General features: G+C 29.0%; 1 protein-coding gene across 1 annotated transcript in view; it reads right to left on the bottom strand.

Annotated features, from left to right (window-relative positions):
* The window catches only part of LOC129982997 (high affinity copper uptake protein 1-like), a 61,652-nt gene extending 48,422 nt beyond the window's left edge, over positions 1–13,230 (bottom strand). Inside the window, exon 1 of the mRNA XM_056093071.1 lies at positions 13,072–13,230. The gene's annotated coding sequence lies outside the window, so the exon portion shown is untranslated. The remainder of the gene's footprint in view (positions 1–13,071) is intronic.
* Positions 13,231–26,903: the final 13,673 nt, after the last annotated feature.

The following is a 26,903-nucleotide window of genomic DNA, read 5'->3' as shown; positions in this document are numbered from 1 at the left end:
TGATGATGGGGAGTTCGGCTGCACACAAGAAAAGGGTGAACTAAAATTTAAGAGAGTGGGGTGTACACTCAAGTATTATCTTTGTCCTCAGACTACCATTCAAAATTAAAGAGCTTTCCTAAAATGTCTCTTTTTGTAGACAAACCAGGTCGTTTCAAATTATCTTGACTGAAAATCTAAACTTTCGATATTCTTTATTTAAACAAAAAAAATGACTTCTCACAAATTACAGAAAATAATGTTTGGATTTGAAAGATTTCAGTGAGCAATTCTTTAAAATATAGCCAGAGATTGCTTTTTGGTGGTCATTATATCAAAATGTATATTATGTTAGGAAAAATCAATATTCAATTCTGTAATAAAAAAAAACTCAACATAAAAAGATAACCTCTATTACCTAAATACGTATTTAACGTATTAATCGGTTTGTCAAAAAGGCCATGATGTATCTTTCCCAGTTATTAAGATGAAGCAGATTAGCAAATTAGATAGACGGTCAAAAGAAAATGTAATAATTTGTTTTTTATACATAGAATGCATGAAATATGCTGAACGGTTCGCATATTCGAACATTCATTCGAGTTTTATATACCATTAGTAACGGATAAATTACCGGATAATGGGTTACCGAATGTACTTTTTTTTTCTTTCAATTTTCACAAGTAAACTCACATTTCATCTGTGATATGTTAACACAGTTTGAGGTAATTAATATGGTTAGAAAACAAAAGAAATGGAAAATTTATAACGAAATTATAATTATCCATGAAGTGCAGACCAACCATTAGAAGCATACATAAATATAGCAGAATAGTAGACGTTCAAAATAAGCAGGAATAGAGAAGACGCAGATAATATAGATAATGAATTCCAAGAAAATGTTTTTAAAAATTAAATATATAACAGTATACAAATTTTCAACAATTTAAAACAACAACAATAATATAGCATTTTTTTTCTTCGAATAAATCTGAGAATGTATTTTGTTGTAGAATGGATGAAATAATATCGTCTGTATTTCATTAAGGAACATTTTCTAAAATTAAAGGCATGAAATTTGTTATACAAGTCATTTGGGAAGAATAATCGACGAAAAGAATGTAACCATTTTTTTTTTCTTTCTTATTTTAAAAGCAAATTATATAATAGAATCGCAAATGTAAATTTATCTTTTTAGTATCATATGTAGAAGTAAACATGATATGTTTCAATCACATATCTTCCTTTATCAAACTAAGCTAGTTTATTTTCAAGGCTTTTCCTATTCTTAGAGATTTTTCAATACCTTCTCAACAACTTTAAATAAATGATTATGCATAATTATCCAATAAGAACTACAATTAAACGACCTTTGATAAAACACCCTGCATTGTCGAAATATTATTAATATGTTTTATCTCCAATAGTACCTGATAAAATAATCGCGAAGTATAAAAATTTTCTGAAAAATGATAACACCTGTTTTAATCGACTCAATATAAGGGCTAGCAATAAATGCGCTCAACATAAATAAGTAAAAATTCACTATCCTAAATGTTTGAATACCACGACCATAAGCTGCATACGACCTTGGCTACCGATAAGGGTGCCAAGGGTTCAACGGCACCTTGTTAATATCTAACTGCTTTCATTGTAACTTTACCGATAAAATTTACATTGTTCTGTATAAAATGAATTTACTGATATTGCCTAACCAGTCTCATGGCTGGCTGTCAAAAATAGTGCGTAGACAAAGTAGTTATTTGCTCTTCCTTGAACAATCAGCTAATCTTTGACATGCTCACTACCTCCACGGATTAAATATTTTACTTTAAAATATTACATCTTTCACAATATTTGCACAAAGAATGTTCTAGCAGATAAGGATATGTAATGGAAGTGATCTCAGTTTCAAATTCGGTTATTTTCAAAGGATATTTAAGAATACATGTGGCATCAACTAAACCAGAAAAAAGAACTATCGGAAGCTAGGTGATGCTTAATGCAGAATTATCTGACTAAAAAAAACGCAGAATATATTTCAGTGCAGCTGCAACAAATGTTAATTGCACTATCTGAATTTCTTTGCTAGAACACGTTCAGCAAGAAAGAGAAAATTCAAAGCGAAAATAATAAGCGAATAATACTTTAATACTAATACTAATACTAATGTGTCAAAAAATTTTATTAAATATAATTAACAGTTGCAGGGGGCTGTATAAAAAAGTAATTTCGTAAACATCATAATTTTTCAGCTGTACATTAAACTCAAACAACGCATAAAATCGGTCATTCTCGATTATTTCACAAAATTCCATTTTCCAACTCACCCAATTAGATCGGTCAGTCACGATCACTGCAGGCAGCTTCACTTTAAACCTCCTCGGCTAACGCCTGACTACAGTGCATTTTAAGCCTTCTCTCACATACCTTTTCATCACGTTTAGGAACCAACCTAGTCAAATGGCATGATAGGCTGATGGATATTTCCAATGGTTTGATATACATTTTCAAATCAGTTTTTAAGGGTTTTGCATAGACGATCGCCTTTGGATGATATCATTTCATTGGCGCGACATGAATTAAAATATAACTATTTACATCATTTAAAACATTTCTTCAATTGGAAATATACGATTATCCCTAACGATAAAGCCTTACGCTTTCTGGACAGAATGTGGCGCTGTAAGCAAATAAATAAATATTTCTAAAGGTTTGGAAATTAGCAGTTAGATTGGACATAGTGTTTATACTATAAAATGTGACAATAAAAAAACGAGGGATTATTTTAAGAAATAATTCCTCTCTTTACAGAACAAATTTCAAAAGAAAATAATTTTACTTTTTGTGTGTGTGCCGAATTTGCTTCATCATAAACTGTTGAAAAAAGCCCAGAAATTAAATTCATCTGAATATGATATAGGGTCTACATTAATTTCACGATGGAATAAAATTTCAAACTGGTAGTTTTATTTATTGCAGCATTAATCTACGAAGTTACTTACATAAATGAAGTCAAATTCTTTATGGAGCGAATCACAAAATTTGATGAAACTACTGTAAAAATGTTCCCCATTGAATATTTGAATTAATCATTTATCTTAGTGGCTCCTAATTTAGTGGTTTTATTTCCTTACATTTCCTTTCAATACCTTTTTATTTTTGAGCACCCTTTACTGTCGTATCCTTACTTACATCTACCAACCATTCCTCCGTGCAAAGTTATTAATTATCTTAAAATGAACATAAGAGTCAAACGTTTCATGCTAACAAATTAGTAAGATTTACTTTTGATTTTAACATTTCATTACATTTTTATAATAGTTTCAGTTCCATACTCTAACCAATGAAAATGGCATTGAAGTAATTCCAAATGAAGTTGTTACAAGTTAGCAATCACTTATTGTGCGAATCAACTGTTCAAATTGAAAATAATTTCAAAGCAATCCTTAAGTTTGTTTCACGGAGAGAATTAGTTCAAATGAAGACAGATATCATTTCACGGCTGAGACTGCGTCAAAATATTTATCATTCATAAAATATGGGAAGAGAAGGGATTTTATTTCCATGACAAATGTAAAACTATTTCATCTTTTAACATTAATTATCCTTTCACTGTTAGACAGTAGGTTTCCAAAGTTGGTAACTTTCATTTTTCACGCAAACTTGATAAACAAATTTCTACACTTTTTTTCCTTTTTCATTTTAATAGTTTATATTTTTTGCATTTTCCGCCATTACCTATGATTTGAATCGTTCACGGGTAAGGTAAAATGAGCGAGAGTAGTGATACAAAGCTTGCACTGTAAAGTATGACAATTAAATTCACTGACATAAAATTCTTGGTTTTTAGCTAACCCATGTATGCAATGACCTGCATTCTCTGAAATTACATTTACTAAATATAGGAAAAAATAAGAGTAATTTCTAATTCTAGGGAAATAACACGATAATAAGCCAATTATTTTTTTTTCAGCATTGTAATTTCATAATATATATATAAAGCAAATTTCATCTCCAACTTATTGAAAAATCAAACGATATCTTCTAAATCGTCATTTAAATTTCAACAAAGAAAAAACAAACTCTGTACATTAAAGCTCCCCAATGTGGATATGAGGAAAAATAGATTAATAAAGTTTTTTCAAGGTCTTCTTTCAAATTAGGGAGAATTAGTTAAACAAATTTTCTTCATAAAAAATATTGCATTTGAATTTGAGAAATAATTGCTTTAATTTTACTTTCTTTACTATTTATTAATAATTATATTTCTAATATAGATTTTCTTATTTTTAAGCGTCGAAAAATTTTTCGATGGAAACAAGTAGAAATGCCAAAGTAAGATCACACACCTCCTTATTTTAGCTGCTCTTTTTCTTTTCTTTTCTTTTTCTTTTTTTTCTTTGTGTGTGTTCTCGTGAAAGAAATTGTTTTCGCAGTTGAATGAAGTCACGTGATATTTTCATTAGAATATAAATTGTCCTGTTTCATTTTTAAAAAGTAAAAAGCATCTTGTACTAACATAAACTGCTTTTACACACAACATGGGGAAAATATTCTTTTCTTTTCGAATTTGCGAATTTTCCAGAATGAGATCATTTTCAGGGAACTTGCAGAATTTTGGCCACTCTGGCATATTAGATGGATACTTATAATCATATAATTAAATGATACCTAACTTCGGTGGGAGTACTGTTTTAAACTAGCGCAGCCAAGCGAGAGTTACAGAAAGAACAATACTTAATTTACTTAACATATTTTAAGAGCATGACGAATCACTCAAGCGTTATATGGATATGGATGCCATTTCAAGGAGCGTCGCTAAGAATTTGAGGCTATCGTGTTTTAATAAAAACACACTATTACATTAAGTGCGTCGAAATAATCAGAATTAAGTCATCATCATCTCGAAATACCAAAAACAGGAAGTGCAGAAGGTTTTAATCCACTTGCATGACAGTTAAAAGAAACATGAATTATTCTGATTGTGTGTTAGAACTTATGAAGTAACCTATATATTAATATTAGAATAAAATAATAAAATGACGAACAGAGTAAAACGAAATAACTGGGACGAATTTTTTTTTTAATTATTGCGTTGTAAGAAGAAAGCAATTAATAAAATATGTAAAAAAAAACAAAAAAAAAAACATAGATTCAGATCACTAACTTTGTTTTTATCTTCATCAAATCATGCGAAGGCATTCTGTACTTTTTTCAGGCTAAAATCTCACGTTTCATTGCACACGCGTTCAAGACTGCAGAGCTAGTGCGAATTCGGTAGCTAAAATCGTTTTATTTTCTTCTAAATTTTGAATATACATGAAAAAAATAGTAACCGTTTCAACTTTCTTTGTTAAATAAAAAAAGGGACGGATAAAGAAACCCTAAGCTTTGTTGCGGACTAACAGCAACCATCAAAGAGTATTATGCCTAAATTTTCTGATAAGAGTGAGAGAAGGAAGAAAGATACCAAAAGTTATGTAACAGAGAACGAGGTCGAAAATGTTGTTGCTTCAACAAATATTACAACCAAAATTCTAGCGCTATAATTTTGCACAACGTTGTCGCATTACAGGTATTCTGTTGTGAATGGATTGGAGATGGTTTAAATAAATGGCAAAATTGTCATAATTAAGTGCAATTTTGAATATTGAACCTGACATCCATATTCTCCTAATTTGATATATGATTTCAACAAATTATTAAATAGAATTCTTGTTTTAGAATTTATATAACTTAGCTTCCTTATTACTTTGAAATATAATTCGATTTTTAGGAAGTTTCCTTATTTTGCCTTGCTTCCTTTAAAGAAAAAAAAATAAATTCAAAATAAAACTAAACAGACATTTGAATTTTAAATTTTATTGAGGGTGCAATTTAACTTGAATATCACGATGAATGAAATAAATAATGCAAATTGAAATTGCGCTCGCCTTAGATAAGTAACATATATATTAAAAAATAAGGAAAACAATAAGTAAACGTATTCCTCAGACATCTATTAATATACCTAATGTGTAAACTGATGAGGAAAAATATATAAGTTATAACAAACTACAACAAACATTCTTAAAAGACGAGATATCCAGTGAAATTGATAAAATCATCATGAAAACAAGATTCTTTAAAAAACAGAGGGTAAGTTATTGAAATCGGGCAATGCAGGATTTTTTATAATGCAAATCAACTTTATTAAATTGAGAAAAAAAAATCTGCTGATAACGACCATAATTCTTTTCCAGTTTTTTTGTGAAACTTAAATGAGTTGATTGTTTGGTTGTATGAGATTATTTTGTCACTCACGAGATATTTTTTGGCGAAACTCCGCTAAATGCACGATTAGAAAAAAAAGCACGTGAGAGAAAGAGCAAAAATGAGGAAGACATTTCTTTTGAACCTTTTTATTGTTTCTAACGGTTGATACTCAAAATATAATTTCTCTGGAATGGCGATCAAAACATGAGGAAACAGCAACAGCAGTGGCGATAAGAGCTGTAATCAGTCGTGCTTTGACTAAAAATACAACCCATCGGAGAGATAAACTATCTATCGCCTTGGAAATGAGATACGATACTGATTGTGGATTAAGCGGAAGGTCGAACAGGATTGTTGCGGGGTGCTGAGACAGCCACTACCCCTTTCTAAGTTTTGAGAAGACATTCCCTTCAATCCACAACGCTGCTTTACAAATATTATTTTATTCGATTCTAAATTTTGGCCCAAAAGATAGTTACATAAAAAGCTGAATATATCTATTTATCAAGAAAGTTGTTTTCAACTAGAGGGAACAAGAATTAAAGAAAAAATAATAACTTTTTTAAATATACATTTCACTCAAAATCTCTTTTAATTTTAATTACGACTCTTATTCAATAAAAGCTCAAATAATTAATAAATATACTTTTAAATATATAAAAAATTTAATGGAAAAAATTCATAAAATCTCTCTTATATAAGTATACAAAATGTAGATTTTTTTTATTTTATTTATTTTTCATTTAAAAAAAATTGCATTATTAATTCATTTTTATAAATATTACAGATTCCTGACAACATTTATTTTTCTCACCTTCACTATCAACTGACACCAAGTTATGGAATAAAATTTAGTCAAATCAATTAATTGACTAGTAATTTTAAAAATATTAAAATAGTATATTGCTAGTGAGAAAATAGGAAAAAAATTGTTTTGAAATTTATCACAAGGATTCCAAGCACATCAGGGAATGAATGAAAATTTAATTTCAAAATTCCAATTTTATAAAAATAAAGCATGTAATTTAAAGTATACATAAATATTGTTTTTTCTTAAATACCTTGTGTAGTCTTGTAAAAGAGTATTTGAAATGCTGAAATTTTTAATCCCCTTTTCTTCTATACAATCTACACAATTCTTTCTGCACAGTCTTTAGATTTCTAATTTAAAAAAAATCACCGTAATAGATTTCACTAAAATAGGTTTGAAAAGTTGATGAAGAAATTTACTTTAATAACGGGACCATCTGAATGCAAAGAATTGCGTCAACGCTAGACATTCTTATCTGAACGGCTACATAAATTTATCTTCAGTTTATTGAATTCAGACCGTTTTGATTTAAGTTTTTCAGATAAGATTTTATCTTAATAAAACTAGTACAAACTATGTTTATTTAAATTAAGCCATTTCAGAACCGAGCATTTTGCAATTTATTACAATCATCAGCATTCTTTTTTTAAGAAATTAAATACTGTGTATACCTCAAAATCATTCCCGGGCAGTATTAGATAGTATTATAGAGCTGAATCTAGGCATACTTATCCTATCAGATATGGTAAAAATTAGGCGTCTTCGAAGGTGTGGTAACAATTAAATACCTTAAAACGTGCATTAACTATTGATTCAACTTTTAAATGTATTAACATCTGAATTACAAGTTGTCAGTACACATACGAAGTATCCAATTAAGAATGAACCATGGCGCATATAGTAAGGAAAAACCGAATAGATATTTTGACTGTCTTTCTTTTGACAGACTGGATCCAAAATTAATCACAGATTTACAGTTTTTGTGATAAGATCACAAACTAAATTTTACTTACAAAAGTATTTGTATTTTTGAATTATCATGTTCACTTATATGACAGACCTACAGACAGTCAACCTATTTGCAATTCTAATTATAAAATAACATGTTAAATTTTCTCTATTTAGCTTTTTACATTTTTGAATTATGCTGTTCACATGGACAGAGACGGACGAATAGACAGTCAACTTGCAGACCAATTTCGCATAAAATTGGGGAGGGGGGGGGGATTACCCTACAGTGTTGAAGCACAGGCTTCATATCAAATTTCGTGCCTTTAGTTCATTCATCTATCCTATTCACTGATAGATATAATTCGAGAAAAAAAATTAAGATTCATGAGGAAGGAGGGGGGGGGGGGATCTAAAAAGTGGAGCTTTTTACAAATCTTTTTTTTTTTTTTTTTTTTTTTTTATGCGTTTAGAGTACATTATATATACATTGTAATCAGAAAGTAAACAAGCCATTTTGTGAAAAAGCATTGATCTGCAACATCATTAACGGAAATAGTGCGGCTTCGATAGCCTGGTAGCATAATTTCGATTTCAAGCTCTGAGTGTCGCGGATTCCAGACACTCCGAGCTTCTGTCTTATTCGCGAGTTTGATGCAATCTATCCATCTATCTTCTCACTTTTTCCCTTAAAAATATCCACTTATTATTACTTATTCAAAATATCTAGCAAATGATTCATGTTTTTATAACGCGGAAATATTTTCTTTACTGATAAAAGTTCAGTTTTTAAAAAAGGAAATCAAAAAGTATAATCAGATTCAGGCAAATGAAAATTATTCCATTTAGGAAAGTAGCTTGATTTAAATAATTCAATATTTTTTATACATCAACTGCGAACTCAGGTGGTGGCGTAAATACTATACCACCTAGCTATCCCATGTTATTTTGAATGATGAATAACAGTTGTGGCGGAAATGTCACAACAATATTAGAAAGCTTTTACATTTACAAATGAAATTCAGCATAATAACTGCAAACAATATGAGGTAATATTGAGTAATAAAACACAAAAAAACTTTCGTGAATTGCTGAATTGCTCCGTTTTTTTATTTTAAGTAACTCTTTTGTGGAATTTTTTTAAAGCTTAATTAGATTTTGTTTTCTAACAAAAAAAAATTGGAAAATTGTTTTGCCAACTTTTACAATTCATTGAAAAAATTAAACTATTTTAGTGAACAATAGCTGTTATGTCTCGTAATTTTCATTTCTCTCTTTGAATGTCATTAATTTCCGATATGATTGTGTTCGCGTTACAGTGTTCAGACGTTCTAGATTAGCAGTGATTACGATAAAGCAGACTTTCAACTTTTACCTAGCCTATCCAGAGTTGAAGTTCAAAAATTCTGGTAGCTTAAGTTGAAATCTCAAAGAATGATTAGATTAGGACAAATGAATAATACAACTAATCTTAATAGTACAAGTTGATAAAATAAAATTGCACCTCATAGTTTTTAACTCTTTGTTTTTTTTTTCTTCCGTTACAGTATAAAAGTATGATTGAAATACTGTTATATCATTTTAATTTAAATATATAATTTTATAACTGTAATTATAAAAATAAATACAAGACAATCAATCTTCGCAGAATGCTCTTATAATCAGTTGAAAAAGACCTTCAAGATTGATAAATTTTTCTGAGAAGATTGGCAGATAAAAACTCCAACACCCAAGCGAGCATTACGTCATCTCGAAATTAATGAAAAGATTTTGATTCGATACAACATCTATTGCATGTGCTGATACTATCTTAAGAAATCAAAAAGGAAGATTTCCACCAGTTCAGTTATATGACAAAAGAGAACAATTATTATGGGGAAAAATATATTTCATTTAATGAGATCTAAATTGGCCAGACATCTCAGATTTTGCCTTGGACAGGGCTTATATAAAGTTATGTTTTATTTCAATTTTGATACAGTCCCAGATGGCGCGTTTTATTCTAATAAGATAATTTATCTTTAAAAATCATATCATTTATTAGATATAACAAAAAAAAACAAAAACACAATTAGCTTCTGAAAAATTCTCTTTCCCAACATTTACTAAATATTAGCATATTTTATAAAAATCATTGTTTCCCTGTTATAAAATATACTGGCAGTTCATTATCGAGACTCCTTTTGAATATTATTTTTCTTTAGATAAAATGTAATAAAATAATAGTTTAATAATAATTTCGTGTCATATAGAATCATCAATGTGAATAGTAGACAAGAATAATTCACCTTCATCATGCAATACCACTTACTATGTAATTTCAATGCCATCTCAATACCCATATCACTTGTTATGCCCGGAGGTTAAGAACTTCGAGTTCAAGAACTCCTCGACCCATCTCACAAATCGTCAAGAACAATAGCTAAAAGGAGCATATATTCAACACTGCGTTCTCCTCTCCTTCAAATACGAAAAGCGTTAAAACTTACAAAATCTGATCATTTTAGCTATATTCATCTTTGAAGACCCGTCATATACATCGACTATCTTCAGTAAAAATCTCATTAATGAAAATAGGTTACCTTATTCTTGAGAAATTTAAACAAAGAAAAAATATTGTAAGCTTTAATCATCAATTTTTAAAATCGGCTCCTAGCATCTACTTAGAAAAATAAATAATTGGCATCAATTATAATATTTTGCTGCAATAACGTTCTAAAGAATAAAATAAAAAAAGTTTTAGCAATGTATGCATCTTTAGCTTGAAAGTAATGACACGGCAAGTAACATAAGTATTCTTTTTGCTTCAAAAGTCCTACATAAGAGTAAAGTATTCTTTTTTGCTTCAAAATTACTTTTTTCTTCCTCTTAATTAGGTTTAAAAACAATATTTAAGTGAGGGAATATTTTGTTCGCTAAACTATTTCCAAAATTGAATACTAAAGAATCAAGTATCCATTGTTTTTCCTTTTAATCACATCTCAGTTTGGAAGATGGTATAAAATTTTCAAAATTAAATTTAGAGCCTTTAAATATGGTGAACTGCTAACTTTTTCTTCTTCATGTATTCCAAAATTAATTCTGGGTAAGTATCATCAAAAAATAGAAATTAAATCAAAGCACAAATGTACAAAGTCAACTCAAAATATAGTTGCAGATTTTATTACCTTTTTCACAAAATAAACGTGAGAAAAGTTTCTATATTGTAAAAAATGTTCAACGACATAATTATTTGGTAAATGAAATAACAAACTTTGTAACATTCTAACATATTGAACACAAGCACATACAGAATATTTTACAAATGCTGAATTAATAAATATTTTCATAAAAATACAACATTTGCAAAAAGTATAATTTTAAAGATAATGAACTTTTATAATTATTTAAGTAGCAGCTGCATTTAGAATAATCAAACATGTTTCAAGTAAAAGAAAAAGCTTAAAGAGAGTGTTGCAGATTTATTTTAACGAAAACAGAGCTGATAAAAAAAATTCCTGATTTGAGAAAAATTGAATTTTAAATCGTGAATGAAAATGATTTAGAATGTAAAAAAATGTGGTGAAAATGAGTGTGACGAAAGGAAACGATGATAATAATAAATGGAAAGTATGAATGTAAGAAGGAAGGAAAAAAATAATAAAAATGAAAAAATAAAATTTCTTATAAAAATGAAAATGATGTATTGAAAGCAAATAGCTTTGTAAACAAATCTAATTAGGTATAGATAAAGTAATTTTATTTCCTTCTGGGATATGCATTTCAAATTTGTCAAACAAAGAAATTGCTAAATGAATAATCTTACTTAAAGAGTAGAAACTGCGAAGAAGTAGACGGAGAAGATCTAAGTTTACGAAAGATCCATATCGTAGCTCCACATTTCCAAGAAGTCCACAGATTAGCAGAAAATATTAGGAATTTAAAGATGTTTTTAAAATAGATTTATTTTGACAATTTGTTCCTAAATTTTGCTATTTAAAAGAGTTGCGCATTTTACAACTAAAATTTTATGATCAACATTTTTTAACTGTTTAAATCGTGATGGCTGAAATATTTGGGATGAATTTAATTCTCTTTCTAAAAGCATATTTTTGTCACAGTCAGTTTGATTGAAAATCCGACTCCATTTTTCACACAAGATAAAAAGAATCATAGCAAATGCAATTAATCTTATAAAACCTAATATTGCTTATATAAAAAATTATATGTAGTATTAAATAACCTAAATTTAAGTTTTTGTGTTAAATCAACCACCAAGCCATAATTATGCCCACACATTTGGTACAAATGTGCTGGGTCCTTAATTATCATGCAGATAAGTTTACTGTTCAACCTTTTATAATACCGATCGTTTTGTAGCTAGATTTATTAATAATAAGTAACCTCACAGGAGACTGTATTTTTTCAGTAATTGAGAATGAAGAAGAGAAATTCCTTTCTTGTTTCGCTTCTATGATCATCATATTAACAAGCGATTTTGTACTAGCCTTTGCCATAATCTAAAGTTGAACGAAATGAAATATTTGTTTTAAATTCTAAATGCACGATAATTCAAACATCGGGGGGCCACCCAGATGAATTTTAAAGTAAAAGCAATAATATATATATATATATATATATATATATATATATATATATATATATATATATATATATATATATATATATATATATATATATATATATATATATATATATATATATATATATATATATATATATATATATACAAACTTACAATTGATGAAAAAAATCAATATTTTCTATTAATTTAGTATCATTTTTCTATACGCAACCGTAACTCTCAAAAACGCAAAAAAAATATTTTTCTCGTAAAAAAAAAAAAAGCCCGATAGAATATAGAATTTTATCATTGCAAATAAGTCACAGGCATAAAATAATCATTTAAAACACTGTTATAAAGTTTCTTTTTGTTGCTGTTATAGCATTATCAAGCGAAATCTCACATTAATATAAGAAGGTTTAGAGACGGCGGTAATGTTCGTTCGAAGGTCAGTCACTGAATAAAGCACGCAACACGTGAGCAAGAACAATAAAATCGAAGAAGTTATTACCTGTGGACAGAAGATGACACCCAATCAATAAGAAATCGCGCTTGTTTTGAGAGAAGTGAAGTCACGTGTAGGCCACAGGGGAGCACTATCAGTCACTCGTCACCGCCTCCTATCGTTAGTCGTCTGACATCGGATGCTGGCCGCGCCAGGAAAGCAGAGTAGAAGTTTCGCCAAGCGATCATCGCCAAAGCAGAAATTTCGTTGGCGTTTCTTCCAGCTGTATCAGATTTGCAATCAGTGTCTGAGGCTATCACAATTGTTATCACATTTATTAATCACGAGATGTGTGAAATAAATTATTTAGGGAGTCAAATTCTTTAATGAGTCAACGGAAATTTTATCCATAAGCATTTGTTTTTGTTTTTTTTTAATTCTAAGTTCAATTAAATCCATTTTTAAAAATTGTTTAAGTTGTAAAGAATATTTGCTCTATAAGGGCGGCTTCTTGTAAATGGCGAATTTGGGTATTTTGAGGCTCTAAGCTGTGCATATTATGAGGTTCCTTTTTCAATATGATAATTAGTTTAATTTCACATTTCCACACTTTTTTAATACTAGATTCACTTTTAATTAATCTTTTATTTTATACATTTTTTGAAAATATGTTTGTTTTTATTATGATCCAGATGGCGTGAAATCTGCATTTGTGCACAATATTATGGAAATAGAAGTTCAGTGTTTATAAGTATTCAAATAACTAAGTGAATGTAATGAAACATATAGGAAATTTAACAAATTATACCTGATTATAGGTTAATAATAGGTTATCCTAATATTTTATTACTAACAGAATTTTATTTTTCATTTTTTTATTTAACAACCAAGAATATATATTTTTTTATAGTAGACTTGTGGCTTACTCTCGGCTTAGCTGCCCTAGGTAGCAGTCTCGTGGGAAATCTGCCCCTGCTTTCTGGCTTAAAAGCATTTTTGTTATCTTTTGTTTTTAGATATATTTCAGAAGAAAAAGAGATAAAAAATAGAATAGTATAAATCATTGCCAATAATGGTTAATCGAAAAATATGATATATTATTTTATTTAGTAGCATGGAATCTATTAAATATCTGCCAAAATTTCATTTAGTGTATGAGACAATATTTTTGGGGGTGAAAAGCGAGAACACGCACATTCGATCCTCCATACCTAACTTTTTAAACAGATGGGATGACAACAAGGATAGCTGTGGCTCTAATCTCACAGTATATCTTATTCAGTATAAATCGAAGACACAGAGCCTGCCTTCTCTATGAAGGGGCCAAGATGCAAAAAACCATTTGGGACTCTAAATTTTTTGCAAAGTGAAAAAGAAATACAAATACGAACACATATTATTATTGCATGTTTATTTAATGTGTGATTTTGTTTTTGCTATTAATTACTTCAGGAAAATTACCATTCTTTTTGCAATTTCTTTTTCGATGCATAGTATAGGAAGTGCATTTAAGCGTTATGCACTCATGCTTGACTGAAGAAAATTCTCTATTAATTTTAATTTGCTAAAAAGGCTCTCAGCATTTATTATACTCATTGGCAGTGTAAAGAAAAATTTTATTTAGAAATAAATCATTAGAATTATTAATTAGTATAGTTTGCAATATGTGTTGAGTATTACTTACATCCCTTTCATTCAAAATCAAATCCTGTAGCAAAGTAATTATTTGGATTAGGTTTTCATTTACATCGTTATTATAAAACGTTACAAAGTTTTTGGAAAAATTTTTTAATTCATGTTTTTCTAAAGTTTTTATATCAGTGATTGATTTGAAATACTTTTAATTCTATCTTCTGTCTGTACAATAACAGTATCAGTTACAGATTTTTTAAAAAAAACCATCGGAATTCCACAAGTGGGTTTTCTAAAATTTCATCTTCTGCTGTTTCGAATTATATATTTTTCTCTTTTTTTCGAATTCGTTTTTCAAGAAAATGTTCTGAAATATTCAAATTATGTGCTATCGTTTTTGCTTCGCCTAAAAATGAGTCCTTAAATTTTGGATATCAGTTTTAATTTTATTGACTAAATTAAAAGCTAATCGAGAACAATTATTTTTGCTTGAAATAATTTATTGATTGTGCTAATTTTGGGCAATATTGCAAACTATACTTTTAAGTATAAAATAAATGGAATTTCTTGTATTGAATACAATAGACTTTTAGCTTCGGATACCGCTGTATTATTGTTATTTGCTTTTTTTTTTAAAAAAAAGTAGTAATTTGTGTAAAATGATCTGCCTTCAGCATTCTTAGCAAAAACTCCTTGTGTTGCACAAGTATGTTTTTAGCACATAACATTTTTAACTCATCAGTTATAACATTTTGTCATAAACTTCAATCACTTATATGCCATTGATCACATTTGTTATTGTCATTTTCATCGTTATTTTCTGATTCAATCATATTTCTATAAACACATGGTTCTTCAAAGATTTTCACTTTCATTGCAAGATTGTGTAGTTTTTGCGGAACTTTCTTCGCCAGTTGAAGCTTGAATTGTAACTTCTGAAGTTTAAACAATTTCATTTTCAGAATTACTCCGTAGACAAGAAAACAGACATGCTCATGACTGTTTTAAATTTAGCTTTTCTTTTCTGCTAATTTTCTCTTTTGAAACCGAGTCTTGACACCCAGAGGGATACTTTCTTGACACGGATATGATTAGATAGTATATAATATTAGATAGTATGTTTATAATATGTTACATACTGGCACTAAACTGTAATGTATCTGTAAACTTCTTATATTTCAAAAACCACCGATTGTTCCAATTAAATTTCTTCCTCTCTTGTTTCCATCCGGCAATTACTGTTCAGAACATTATTTTAGTTCTTGATCATGTTGGAGCCCCCTCAAACGCGGCGCCCCGGTGCATAGCATCCGCCACGATATCTGCCTGCTAAGACACATGGTAGATATGAAGTGAGACGGGCTTTGTTGATCAGAAAAAAACCTTGAAACAAGTGAAGATCATCTTGCCATGGGAATCTGACTTCTATCCAATAAATGTGAGTAAATCGGATGGTTTATAGGAAAGACTGATTACCTACATCTATGTATCGATTGGAGGAAAAGAGTGTTAACTATCTGTAGGCAACCCATTTCATATCGAGAAATTACTTGCTGAACCGCACATCGATCTATCAGTTTTCAAATTATACGGGTTACGATTACAAACAAAGGAGAGAACCTATAGTCTTCTTTTCCATATTTATGAACTGCCATGCTCTGAAAGCTTTAAACTATAATGTTACTACTGAACTTACATTCAAGTTTTTAAAAAATGTCTTCATTTTACTTTGTATAAGAAAATATGTATAAAACATATGGTAAATTAATCTTACTTTTAAAAAATACTGCTATAATGAGAAATTGTTGTGCAGAGAACGATAGAATGATTGTAATAGATCTAATAAGATAACTCATTACGAAAGAAAGACTATAATTGAAGAATATTCTTATTATCACGTTCGTGATTATTTCTCATGTGATATAATTCCTTTGAATGATTTAATTGAAATATTGATATGCAACTATAAATATTCAATTTTTGAACAAGTATTTGTTTAAGGATTTTGTACTTTATAATGCCAGTTGGAAATAATTGATCATTCATCAAATAAATAATTTAAAGTTCGTTTTGTTTTGTAGCACTCAATAATGCTAGTGTAATAAAAACACAAATATTTCAAATCAGTAATAACGTTCCATGAAAATATATTCTATACTTGTTATTAACGCAGAGGAAATTCCTCTGTTTCCCGACGTTTTAGATTTTGTACCAGGTGGAAGAATGAAGACGTGGAATTTTGCAGCGTCATGCAGAGGAAGAAATACGTGAAGCTCAAAAATCGCGAAGTAAGGATATTTAATTAGGTGAGTCATAAGAAGGAATAAATAGTATTTTTATATACACGTATTCCTGACTATCAAAGTATTAGTACAAATCATTTTTACGATGAGGAATTCGAATCAAAAATACGTCTAGTTTATTAAATCTGTATGCATTCATACTGCACAGTGCATATGATTTCAAATTTACCCTAAAATACATTCAGTATTTTTATTCTTGGATTCCGATTTTCAACAATAAATGATTAAGCATACAGTATGGGCACGTTTTCAAATATTTGAAAGGCATTTTCACTGTATTAAAAAGTCAGAAATTATGAATAAGTATAGGTCTCGATATAACAACAATGCTTTTAATTTGGTGAGATAAGGAATCAGAGTTGCGATGATATAGAGGTATCCATCCGATATACCTCTATGTCTTCACAGGACTTAGATTTTTAGACTACGTCCTGATAATCTAAGAATCTTATGTTGAGTTTGCATTTGAAGTTGAATTGCTGAATTCATTGCACCAGTGTTTTAAGATATAAATAATTTTAATCTATTCTAGTTTATAGCTTTTCAAAAAAGGACTCGAACGTGAACTTATTTCTTTAGAAGCAGTTTAAAAGTATTACATAAGTCTCCAAGGCACAATCATATGATAAAGGCCTTAACGAGCAAAAGCTTTACTTTATTTATTTATTTTTAGCTTTTGAAAATATAAATTGATCAAAATAATTCTTAGATCATCTTAATTTTTAAATATTATCTATACAATATTATTAGTTTGACTGCAGTGTGCAATTTATCTCATTTCCACAATTTATTAAAATAATTATTTGCTTTTGCATTTGCAATAACTTATACATAAATAAATGACTTTAATTCTATACAATTACAATATTATCTATGGTAAAGTGAAAAGGTATCGACTCTCAACAACTAAAAATTCAAGTTAATTAAAATTGCCCTCAAGCCGTTCCTTTCTTTAAAAAAAATTCTTGCCTGTCGCAATACTTTATGTGAATTGCTAATAAAAACGACATCAGTTAAATTTACTGCTAATAACATCCGGTATCGTGGCGTTGGCCCTTTTTCTACATGCTTTTTCAATTCAGTATTATATGTTAATATTTATTGTTATCTATATCTATATCTATACTTATAATAAAGCTCAATGTGTGTGTGTGTGTGTGTGTGTGTGTGTGTGTGTGTGTATGTGTGTGTGTTGGCGCTCTACAGGCCAGGTCATTTGACATACAGCTATCAAATTTGGTACATGTATACCTTAGAGGTCGGGAATGTGCACCTAAGGTCCCTTTTTTGAAATTTTAATTAGAATTTTAATTATTAATTAAAAACTAACTTTCCCGCCAAAAAAATCTTCCATTTTCCCCACCGCCAACTTTTTCGCCAAAAAAAATCTTCCATTTTCCCCATCGCCAAATAAGTAAGGCATCATTGTTTTTTTCTCCCAACAGTAATGAGGCTAGGGTTAACATTTTTCGACGGATTATTTCAAACGATTCTGTTTATTTTCTTAATGTTTTATGCATTTAAAATTAAACATTGTTAATTAATCCATGTTTCAGATTCATTCTGAAGTACTTTTGAATTAAAATAACACAGAATAAAGGAAATTAAAAATGTCTAATCTGCATAACGTTACCCCAACTGGCGTAGAAAAATTTACGCATTTGCGTTAACGTAACTGGCGAAGAAAATCCACGCATGCGCAGTGTTCTGATTGTTGGCATGACAACCAACGGACGATTTAAATTATTTTTAGGTTAGTTGCATGCTTTTGTAAGTAAAATGTATTTATGTTAGTTATATATTTTTTGTATATGCTTATAGTTTTAAGTCCATCGTTTTTTAAGTAGTTTTTTTTAAACCTGTTTTCGACCGATTATTTTAAAAGATTCATTTTATTTTCTTAGTGTTTGATGCATTTAAAATTAAACATTGTTAATGAATCGATCTGTTCATGATGAATCTGAGAAATTTTTGTTGACAAATTCTTGAGATATTACATAAATTAAGAAAGATATTCTTTAGTGACCATAAAGTTTAAACGCTCAGTGACTCTATTATCAGTAATCATATTATTAAAAAAATGCTTTGTTTCAGTAAAAAATATTATTATATTAATTGCAGATTAATCATTTACACTTTAATTTAAAGCATAATTTCTACGAGGGGTAACAGAAAATTAGAGAGATACATATCACGCTATAACTGAAGGCCTTTATAATATTATGAGTGAATTATATGACTATCAAAATTTGAAGTTTTAAAATATTTTGCTGAAGAATCTATTAAAGTTGGAATTGCGTAAAATATTTAATGGTACGACCGGAGTTTTATCCCCTGCTTGGCAAAATTTTTAAAAATCGCAAACAACGGCCTTGCGAAATGTTCAAAAGCAAAGAAGCAGATGTTCAATTATAGTGCATAATAAAGATTGCCAGCTTTGGTGCGTTATCGCAACTTGGCGAAGAAGGGGGTTAAACTGCGGCTCAACCTATTTAATTATTAAAATTTAAACGAACATTAAAATTGGCGAACCGGCTGGTCGCCAAAGGCGGCTAGTTTATATATAAAGCTCAATGTGTGTGTGTGTGTGTGTGTGTGTTGGCGCTCTACAGAAAAGACCATTTGATCTACAGCTACCAAATTTGGTACGTGTATACCTTGGAGGCCAGGAATGTGCACCTGGGGTCCCTTTTTTTGAAATTTTAATTATTAATTAAAAACTAACTTTCCCGCCAAAAAAATCCTTTCATTTTCCCCACCGCCAAATGAGTAAGGCTTCAGTTTTTCTTTTTCTTTTCCCAACAGCAATGAGGTTAGGGCTAACATTTTTCGGCCGATTATTTCAAATGATTCTGTTTATTTTCTGAATGTTTTATGAATTTAAAATTAAACATTGTTAATTAATCGATCTTTCAGATTCATTCTGAAGTACTTTTGAATTGAAATAAAACAGATTAAAGGAAGTTAAAAATTTCTAATCTACATAGCATTACCCCAACTAGCGTAGAAAAATTCACGCATTTGTGTTACCGTAACTGGCGTTGAAAATTGACGCATTGTAATCTGATTGTTTACATTTCAACGGAAGCGGACTCGATTTAAATTATTTTTAGGTCAGTTGTATGCTTTTGTAATAAAATTGTATTTATGTTAGTTTAAGTTCATCGTTTTTTAAGTAATTTTTTTAACCTGTTTTCGACCGATTATTTTAAACGATTCTGTTTATTTTCTTAGTGTTTGATGCATTTAAAATTAATCATTGTTAATTAATAGACCTGCTCAAGATGAATCTGAAAAAAATTTTGTTGACAAATTTTTGAGATATTACATAAATTAAGAAAGGTATTCTTTAGTGCCCATAAGGTTTAAATGCTCAGAGACTCTGTTTTCAGTAATCATATTACAAAAAAAAAAAAAAAAAAAAAAATGCTTTGTTTCAGTAAAAAATGTTATTATATTAATTGCAGATTAATCATTTTCACTTTAATTTAAAGCCTAAATTCTACGGGAGCTAACAGAAAATTGGAGAGATACAGATTACGTTATAACTGAAGGCCTTTATAATATTCTGAGTGAATTGAAATTTGAAGTTTTAAAATATTTTAATGAAGAAGCTATTAAAGTAGGAATTACATAAAATAGTTAATTATTAAAATTTTAACAAGCATTAAGATTGGCGAACCGGCTGGTCGCCAAAGGCGGCTAGTATATTATAAAGTAATATTTAGTTATTATATTCACACAAGATATTAAAGCTCAAATAATCCGAAATTTTGATTTTTTTTTAACTCAGGAAATCTAAAAGAGCGCAAATTTATTTAGATCCTGAATTGGAGTTAATTAATAATTGTTGATACAACTAAACTAAAAAATACGGTATAATACTGTACCCAAACTTGATAGGCGAACTTGGCGATAGGCACGACTTGATAGGCGAAAATAGTACCAAATAGTAGAAAACTCGCCAATTACACGCCTGGCGAAAGATCTGGGTTAAAGTGAAGATTAATGTGCCCCGAATTTGTCGCCAATATGGCAATCCAATGGAACGCTCTTTTAGCAACCTTAATGCTGTTTTGTTTATTACTTTTTACAATGGTGGAGTTGTATATGAAATACAACTATTTTATGAAAAATATTAAATAAAAAATAATAAAAAATATCTATTAAAGATTTTAATTTTGTTCTTTATTATAATTAAAAGATTTTTTACAACTAAACAGACACTGCAATTTTATTTTTAATGTGAATACGAACAGAAAATATTTATTCTTTTGCAATTTTTAATTGTCAGTCTGCGCTTTAAAAAATCTTCTGAATTCTTATTTTGCGAAATCGTTTGCATTCTTACTTTAAAAGTCAGCTGCAATGGAATTCTTCGCAGTTCTCGTAATTCTTTGGTGCTCTAATGGTTGGTTCCTTTGATAATTTGTTATATATATATATATATATATATATATATATATATATATATATATATATATATATATATATATATATATATATATATATTTACATGTTGATGAAGTTATGGGAAATGGAAAGGATGCTTGTTTGAAATTTTGTACGGAGAAGTTTTCAATTGCTTCTTCCTCCTTTTTTTTTTTTTTTTTTGGTTATGTACTGATTTTGTTATCCACTCAGTCCTTATGTTCATTGTGTTAGCGAAGCTACTAGGTTCCGCTCCCACTGCTAGCGAAGCCGTAGGATGTTTTTTTTAAGTTACAAAATTCTGCCCGGTGCCTTCTACAGATGCCGAAATCATCGCATGCTCTAACTTTTGCTCTGCAACCAACAAACCGGCGCAGCTGATCTGAAAAAAACAATACTTATCAGTAAAAAAAAAAAAAAAATCATACTTATATTGTGGAACGTGGTAACCGTAACTGTTCTGCAGAAGTGTGTCTTTACTTTGTCCGCCATCTTTATTGGCGTCCTTGGTGCAGCAAGGGGCACACTAAACTTCACATTTACAAAAATCTGTACTGCATTTCTTAGTTTTACCACAATCTACTTTCTGCATACCATCAAACCTCACTTAATGAGCACAGTGGATAAAGAGTGATTTGCATGAGCAAAATAAGATGTGAAATAGTGACGCGCTTAACGAGCGATGATTCGCGTAATGAATATCTAGCAAATATCATGACGTCACTTTCCAGGCTGACATGCATCAGTCTGTGTTCAGCACTTGTTTGTAAAGAACTCTTATATCTACAGAATAGAAATTTTTGCCGGATAGTTTTGTCAAACGGGACTCCGAAGGGTTTGAGTAAATTCTTGTGGAACCTTAATTGACTAGATTTTATCTCTAGTCAAGAGTTTGCGGCTACAGGTAGATAGCAACATATCAAAAAGCCGGTAGAAAAACTTAATCGATACCATAAGAAGATTTGGTCTTGAGAGGAAGAGGTTACAATCACAGCAGAGTTACAAATTTCCAGTGAAATAAGGGTGATGCCGAAAAAATGGGGAATTATTATATCATATGTTGAAAATCATCACCCATAAAGCAATAACTATACTTGTTACAAACTAATTTAACGATAATACTGTGTTCCATTTTCAATAAATTTTGAAGCGTAGCCAAAGATAGTCTGTCAACAATTTTCTTGTAAAAAAGCAAGTATTATGAATAATAAATTATATTATTACAAATTTGTTTGAATATTTTTTTTTCGAAGTGGAACGTATTTTCCTATGAGAAAAAGAAATAATTTTGCATTACGAGTAAGATTCGTGAATGAATTATGCTCTCTAAGCGAGGTACCACTGTACTTCTTTTTCGAGGACAAAGAAAGATATTATATGAAAAATTCTATATATATAAATATTTCCCTTGTATATGCGACCAAAAACGCTTATTTAATTATAGGATTTCACTACACCAACATCAATTGGTGAATCACGTGACTTCACTTTTCAAATGTATGCGATTTTGCATGAACCATTCTTTTCCATGAGGTAAACATAAATTCCAGATGTGCTGTTAAATATTATTGACACGATGGATGGAAACGGAATCAATGTGCAAGATGTGGCGAAATGCTAATTATCTCGTCAAGAATGACAGCAATGCAAAGTCGCCTATCACAATGCTGACCAAACAGATAATATTATAAAACAATTGCAATTACTAACTTTCTTTTTTTTTTTTTTTTTTTTTGCCTTTATGGGACACTATTACTAAATCTGCTTTGAATTCTGAAATGAAGAATTTCTGCAAACCTGCTGCACTGTTCTATATTTTAGATAATAAAATTAGAATGCGCGATACCGTCTAAAAAAAATCAGCAAATTTTTAACTTCAAAAAGCATCTTACCGCTTCGCTAGCAGCGAAAGCTATAATTTCATAGCTTTGTAGCATATTGAAATTAAGGATTCCAAGATTAACTGAAACACGCAATAAAAAGATCAGTTCCTAATAGCTTCCTACTGGAGACAAATGTTTTTCTTTAAAATAAATTGAAGAATAAATACACTTACCCGGTTCAACTAATTCTTCGAATAGAAAACAATTTAGAAATTTCTGTAAATTTCTTTTCAGTAATGTTTCAACGCCGAACTTTTTAATTCTGGCACCTCCATGTTGACATCGAATTCTCCAATCAATATCCCTGATAATATTTGTGATCATAATGTTTATGATTATTCCAGTCATCAGACATTCGTTCTTGAACAATCACTGATGTATTTAATTAGCACAAAGCCACGAAGAGAAAAAAAAATCGTACAAAAAAATTCCGCTAGAATGACACGATTATATTAAAATAAAGAATTATGAAATACAGAAGACAAACGATTTTGAAAAGTTCGGGCAGACGTTTTTATTTTTATTTATTTATTTATTTTTTTCTATTTAAACAAAATTTGTGTAGAGATGATTTTATTTTTCTCAATAAGAATTTAGAATAAGTATAAATAATAATAAAGTAATATAAGTATGAATGTTATCTGTTTGTCGTTTATTTTAAAAATGAAACTAGAATGAGCAATAATAATACTTTCAATTATAATACACAGTTTATTTAAATTCTTTAATCAATGTGTTTTTGCTGATTATTTTTAATTTTTATTTCTCACAAAATTGTAGTAGAAAGGAATACAACTCAACAAAGAAATAAAAAAAGTAGTAAGCAAATCAGAATTAGGGTTGCTAGAATTACTTCATTTGTTTGTTTGGGTTATTACATTGGCGACAAACTCGGAGAAACATTAAATTAAAATTCAATTGGAAAAGTTTAGAAAGAGGAGTAATTGTTTTCAATGTTCTCGCATAATTATGTTCATTGATAGCTACTGTCATCATAAATATAATCTTTATGAGAAAGTTCAGCATTCAGTTTCTCTTCCAATATGTAACTGTATTTTTATAATGTATGTGAAAGGTGTAGCAGGCATAAGATTAATGTCCGATAGCCAAAGCTGAATTCTGGTTGGCGATTTTTTACCAAATGTAATTCTACTAATTTTTTATTGCAGCTCTAAAAGCCTTTTGTTAGCATTCCTTGTACCCATCTAAGCTAGTAGACGTTTTAAGCTAGTAGATTTTGGAAGGTTGGTACGAATTTGTTTTGTTTCAATCGGTTGGAAAAAAATACGTATAAAACAAAAATTTGAGTTTCAGATATTATTAACCGCATGACAGAGAATCATCATCAAAAAACTCTCTAAGGATCACACAATAGATTCGGTAAAAATGCTACATTCAAACCGTAGATTAATATTTTGTAATTATTGTAGGCCAATGCATTGCATTGTATTTTGTGATATAACGCCTTTATTAGAGAGTATGCGAGGAAGTTTTAGGGAGACCATTTCCGCTGATTAGATATATGACCATTGAAATTTTATTGCTTGATGGGGATAAAAAGATGTTTACTCTTCTATAAATACTATTGTTTTTATATAAAATTAAAATATAAATATTAAATATAAATTATTAAATATATATTACATATAAATTATTTTTATACAACAAAGAATAGAGCTTTAAATCTTGGTAAATATTTCATTTTTAGTTCATGTTTCTTTTTAGTAAATATTTAATTTTTTTCTTGTTTTTAACTTTCTATGTTTATAATTCCGGCTCAAATCTGTTTTTTTTTCCTGTATAGTAGTAAATGTGTATTTTTTATAACACTCACTTAAGCGCATTGAAAACCGACGGAAGTAATATTTTCCCATTTTCAGCAATTAAATGCATCACACAGGAAGCAATTTACACATAGCGTGCCAGCCTATAATCATTATTATAGGCTGACATGATGAAAATTATGATAAAACGATAAAAAAATTATGGAAACTATATATTTTAACATGATTATGTTTACTTACTAATACTGAATGGGTAAATTACATTATGCTACATGCATGATGCAAAAAAAATATAAAACGCCCTGAAAAACAGACGATCTTCGTTGGACATAGAGCTACAAAATATGGCACGTTGTTACTTCTTGGATATTAAGTGATGATTAAGAAAATATTATTCAAGACATTTAACAAATTTATTTACTTAAAAATCAATTGATATTGTTTTCTTCTATAATTTAGGAGAATATTATTACATAAGAATAACTCTTATACCATTTGAAAAATTAAAAATTAAGAATTTCCATTGATATTAATTTTGTATTCATACATTTTCTCTAATTTTAATACATTAAAAAATATTACTAATAATATTATAAAACAGTGGCTTTCATTTTTTTAGTAACTGCGTTATAAACATGCATTATATTATTAAAACATTTATTGTACACTGCTGTTATGTAATTAAGAGCAAATTTAAAGAAAAAAATAAAGAAAGAGAATCGAGCCTTACACATCGGTATGCTACAATGGTTCTTATTAAATTTTCGAATCTCCTTCAAATTTTTCATTTTCCTTTTTAATTTGCCTTTTTAAAAAAATTTATTTACTTTTTTTGTCATTCAAATTTCAACTATTTGCTTTTTAAAATCAATTGACACATTTTATTTTAGGGTTCAAGTTCTGTCCTTAGAAATATAAACAAAAGTTTTCTTAGTTTCTTCCAACCTTTTAAAAATTCTTCTGCGTGTTATAAATTAAACCTTTAAGTGATTATCCTTTAATCTATATATATTTAATTGAATGTAAGTTTGTTCATTTCAGCCTTATACAGTTCCACGCCCCTTGATGAATTCAAACAAAGTGCACCATGCATATTCCTTAGTATGTAAAAGAATTAACTAAGTTGTTGAAAAGTATCTATGCCCCTCTGAGGAAGGGTGAAGTGGAAGTATAACTATTTTAGGTTCTTGTACTTATAACTCTTGAATCACCATATAAGACATTATTTTCACATCATCCAAAATTTAAAAAAGATATTCGCTTTGTAGTGGCATAAATTCCATTACCGTACAATTTTTCAAAATTAATTTAAGTACAGCTTTCATTAATTCCATTTTTTACATTTCCAATAATATATCTTTTCTTATTTACATGGAACATACATACATTTACATTTCTAACATACATATTTCTTATGAAACAGACGTAATCGAAATTATGAGTATAAAAGTTTGTCTTCAATATAATACTGATTTTATGGCTTTAATAACGCTCTTGAATAATAGGAATGAATATTTCTCTTAAAAGTTTTCCCCATTTATTTATTTTTAAAAAATCCGTTTTATCATTGAATAAAATCGCTTCTTTATAAACATCGTTTTATTATGAAATAAGACTTCATAATATTTAGAGACTGAGAAAATGATTATTAAAAAATAAAACTGTTTTAAATCAAATAATTTCCAATATAAGCCAAAATGTTCGAAAATATTCGAATTGTTTCTGTAGAATGTTAAATACTGAGATTTGTTATGAAATTTCTGGAAAGAAACACTTTTGTGCTTGAAAACGCTGTACCATACAAGTGAAATTTTTGTGGAATTAATAAATAAAATGCTTTTCCAAACACTCTTTATTTATATACG

This window comes from Argiope bruennichi, chromosome 1, assembly GCF_947563725.1.
Source record: "Argiope bruennichi chromosome 1, qqArgBrue1.1, whole genome shotgun sequence".
Taxonomy (NCBI): domain Eukaryota; kingdom Metazoa; phylum Arthropoda; class Arachnida; order Araneae; family Araneidae; genus Argiope; species Argiope bruennichi.
The sequence above is the reverse complement of the archived record's forward strand: the minus strand, read 5'-3'. Positions and strand labels throughout refer to the sequence as shown.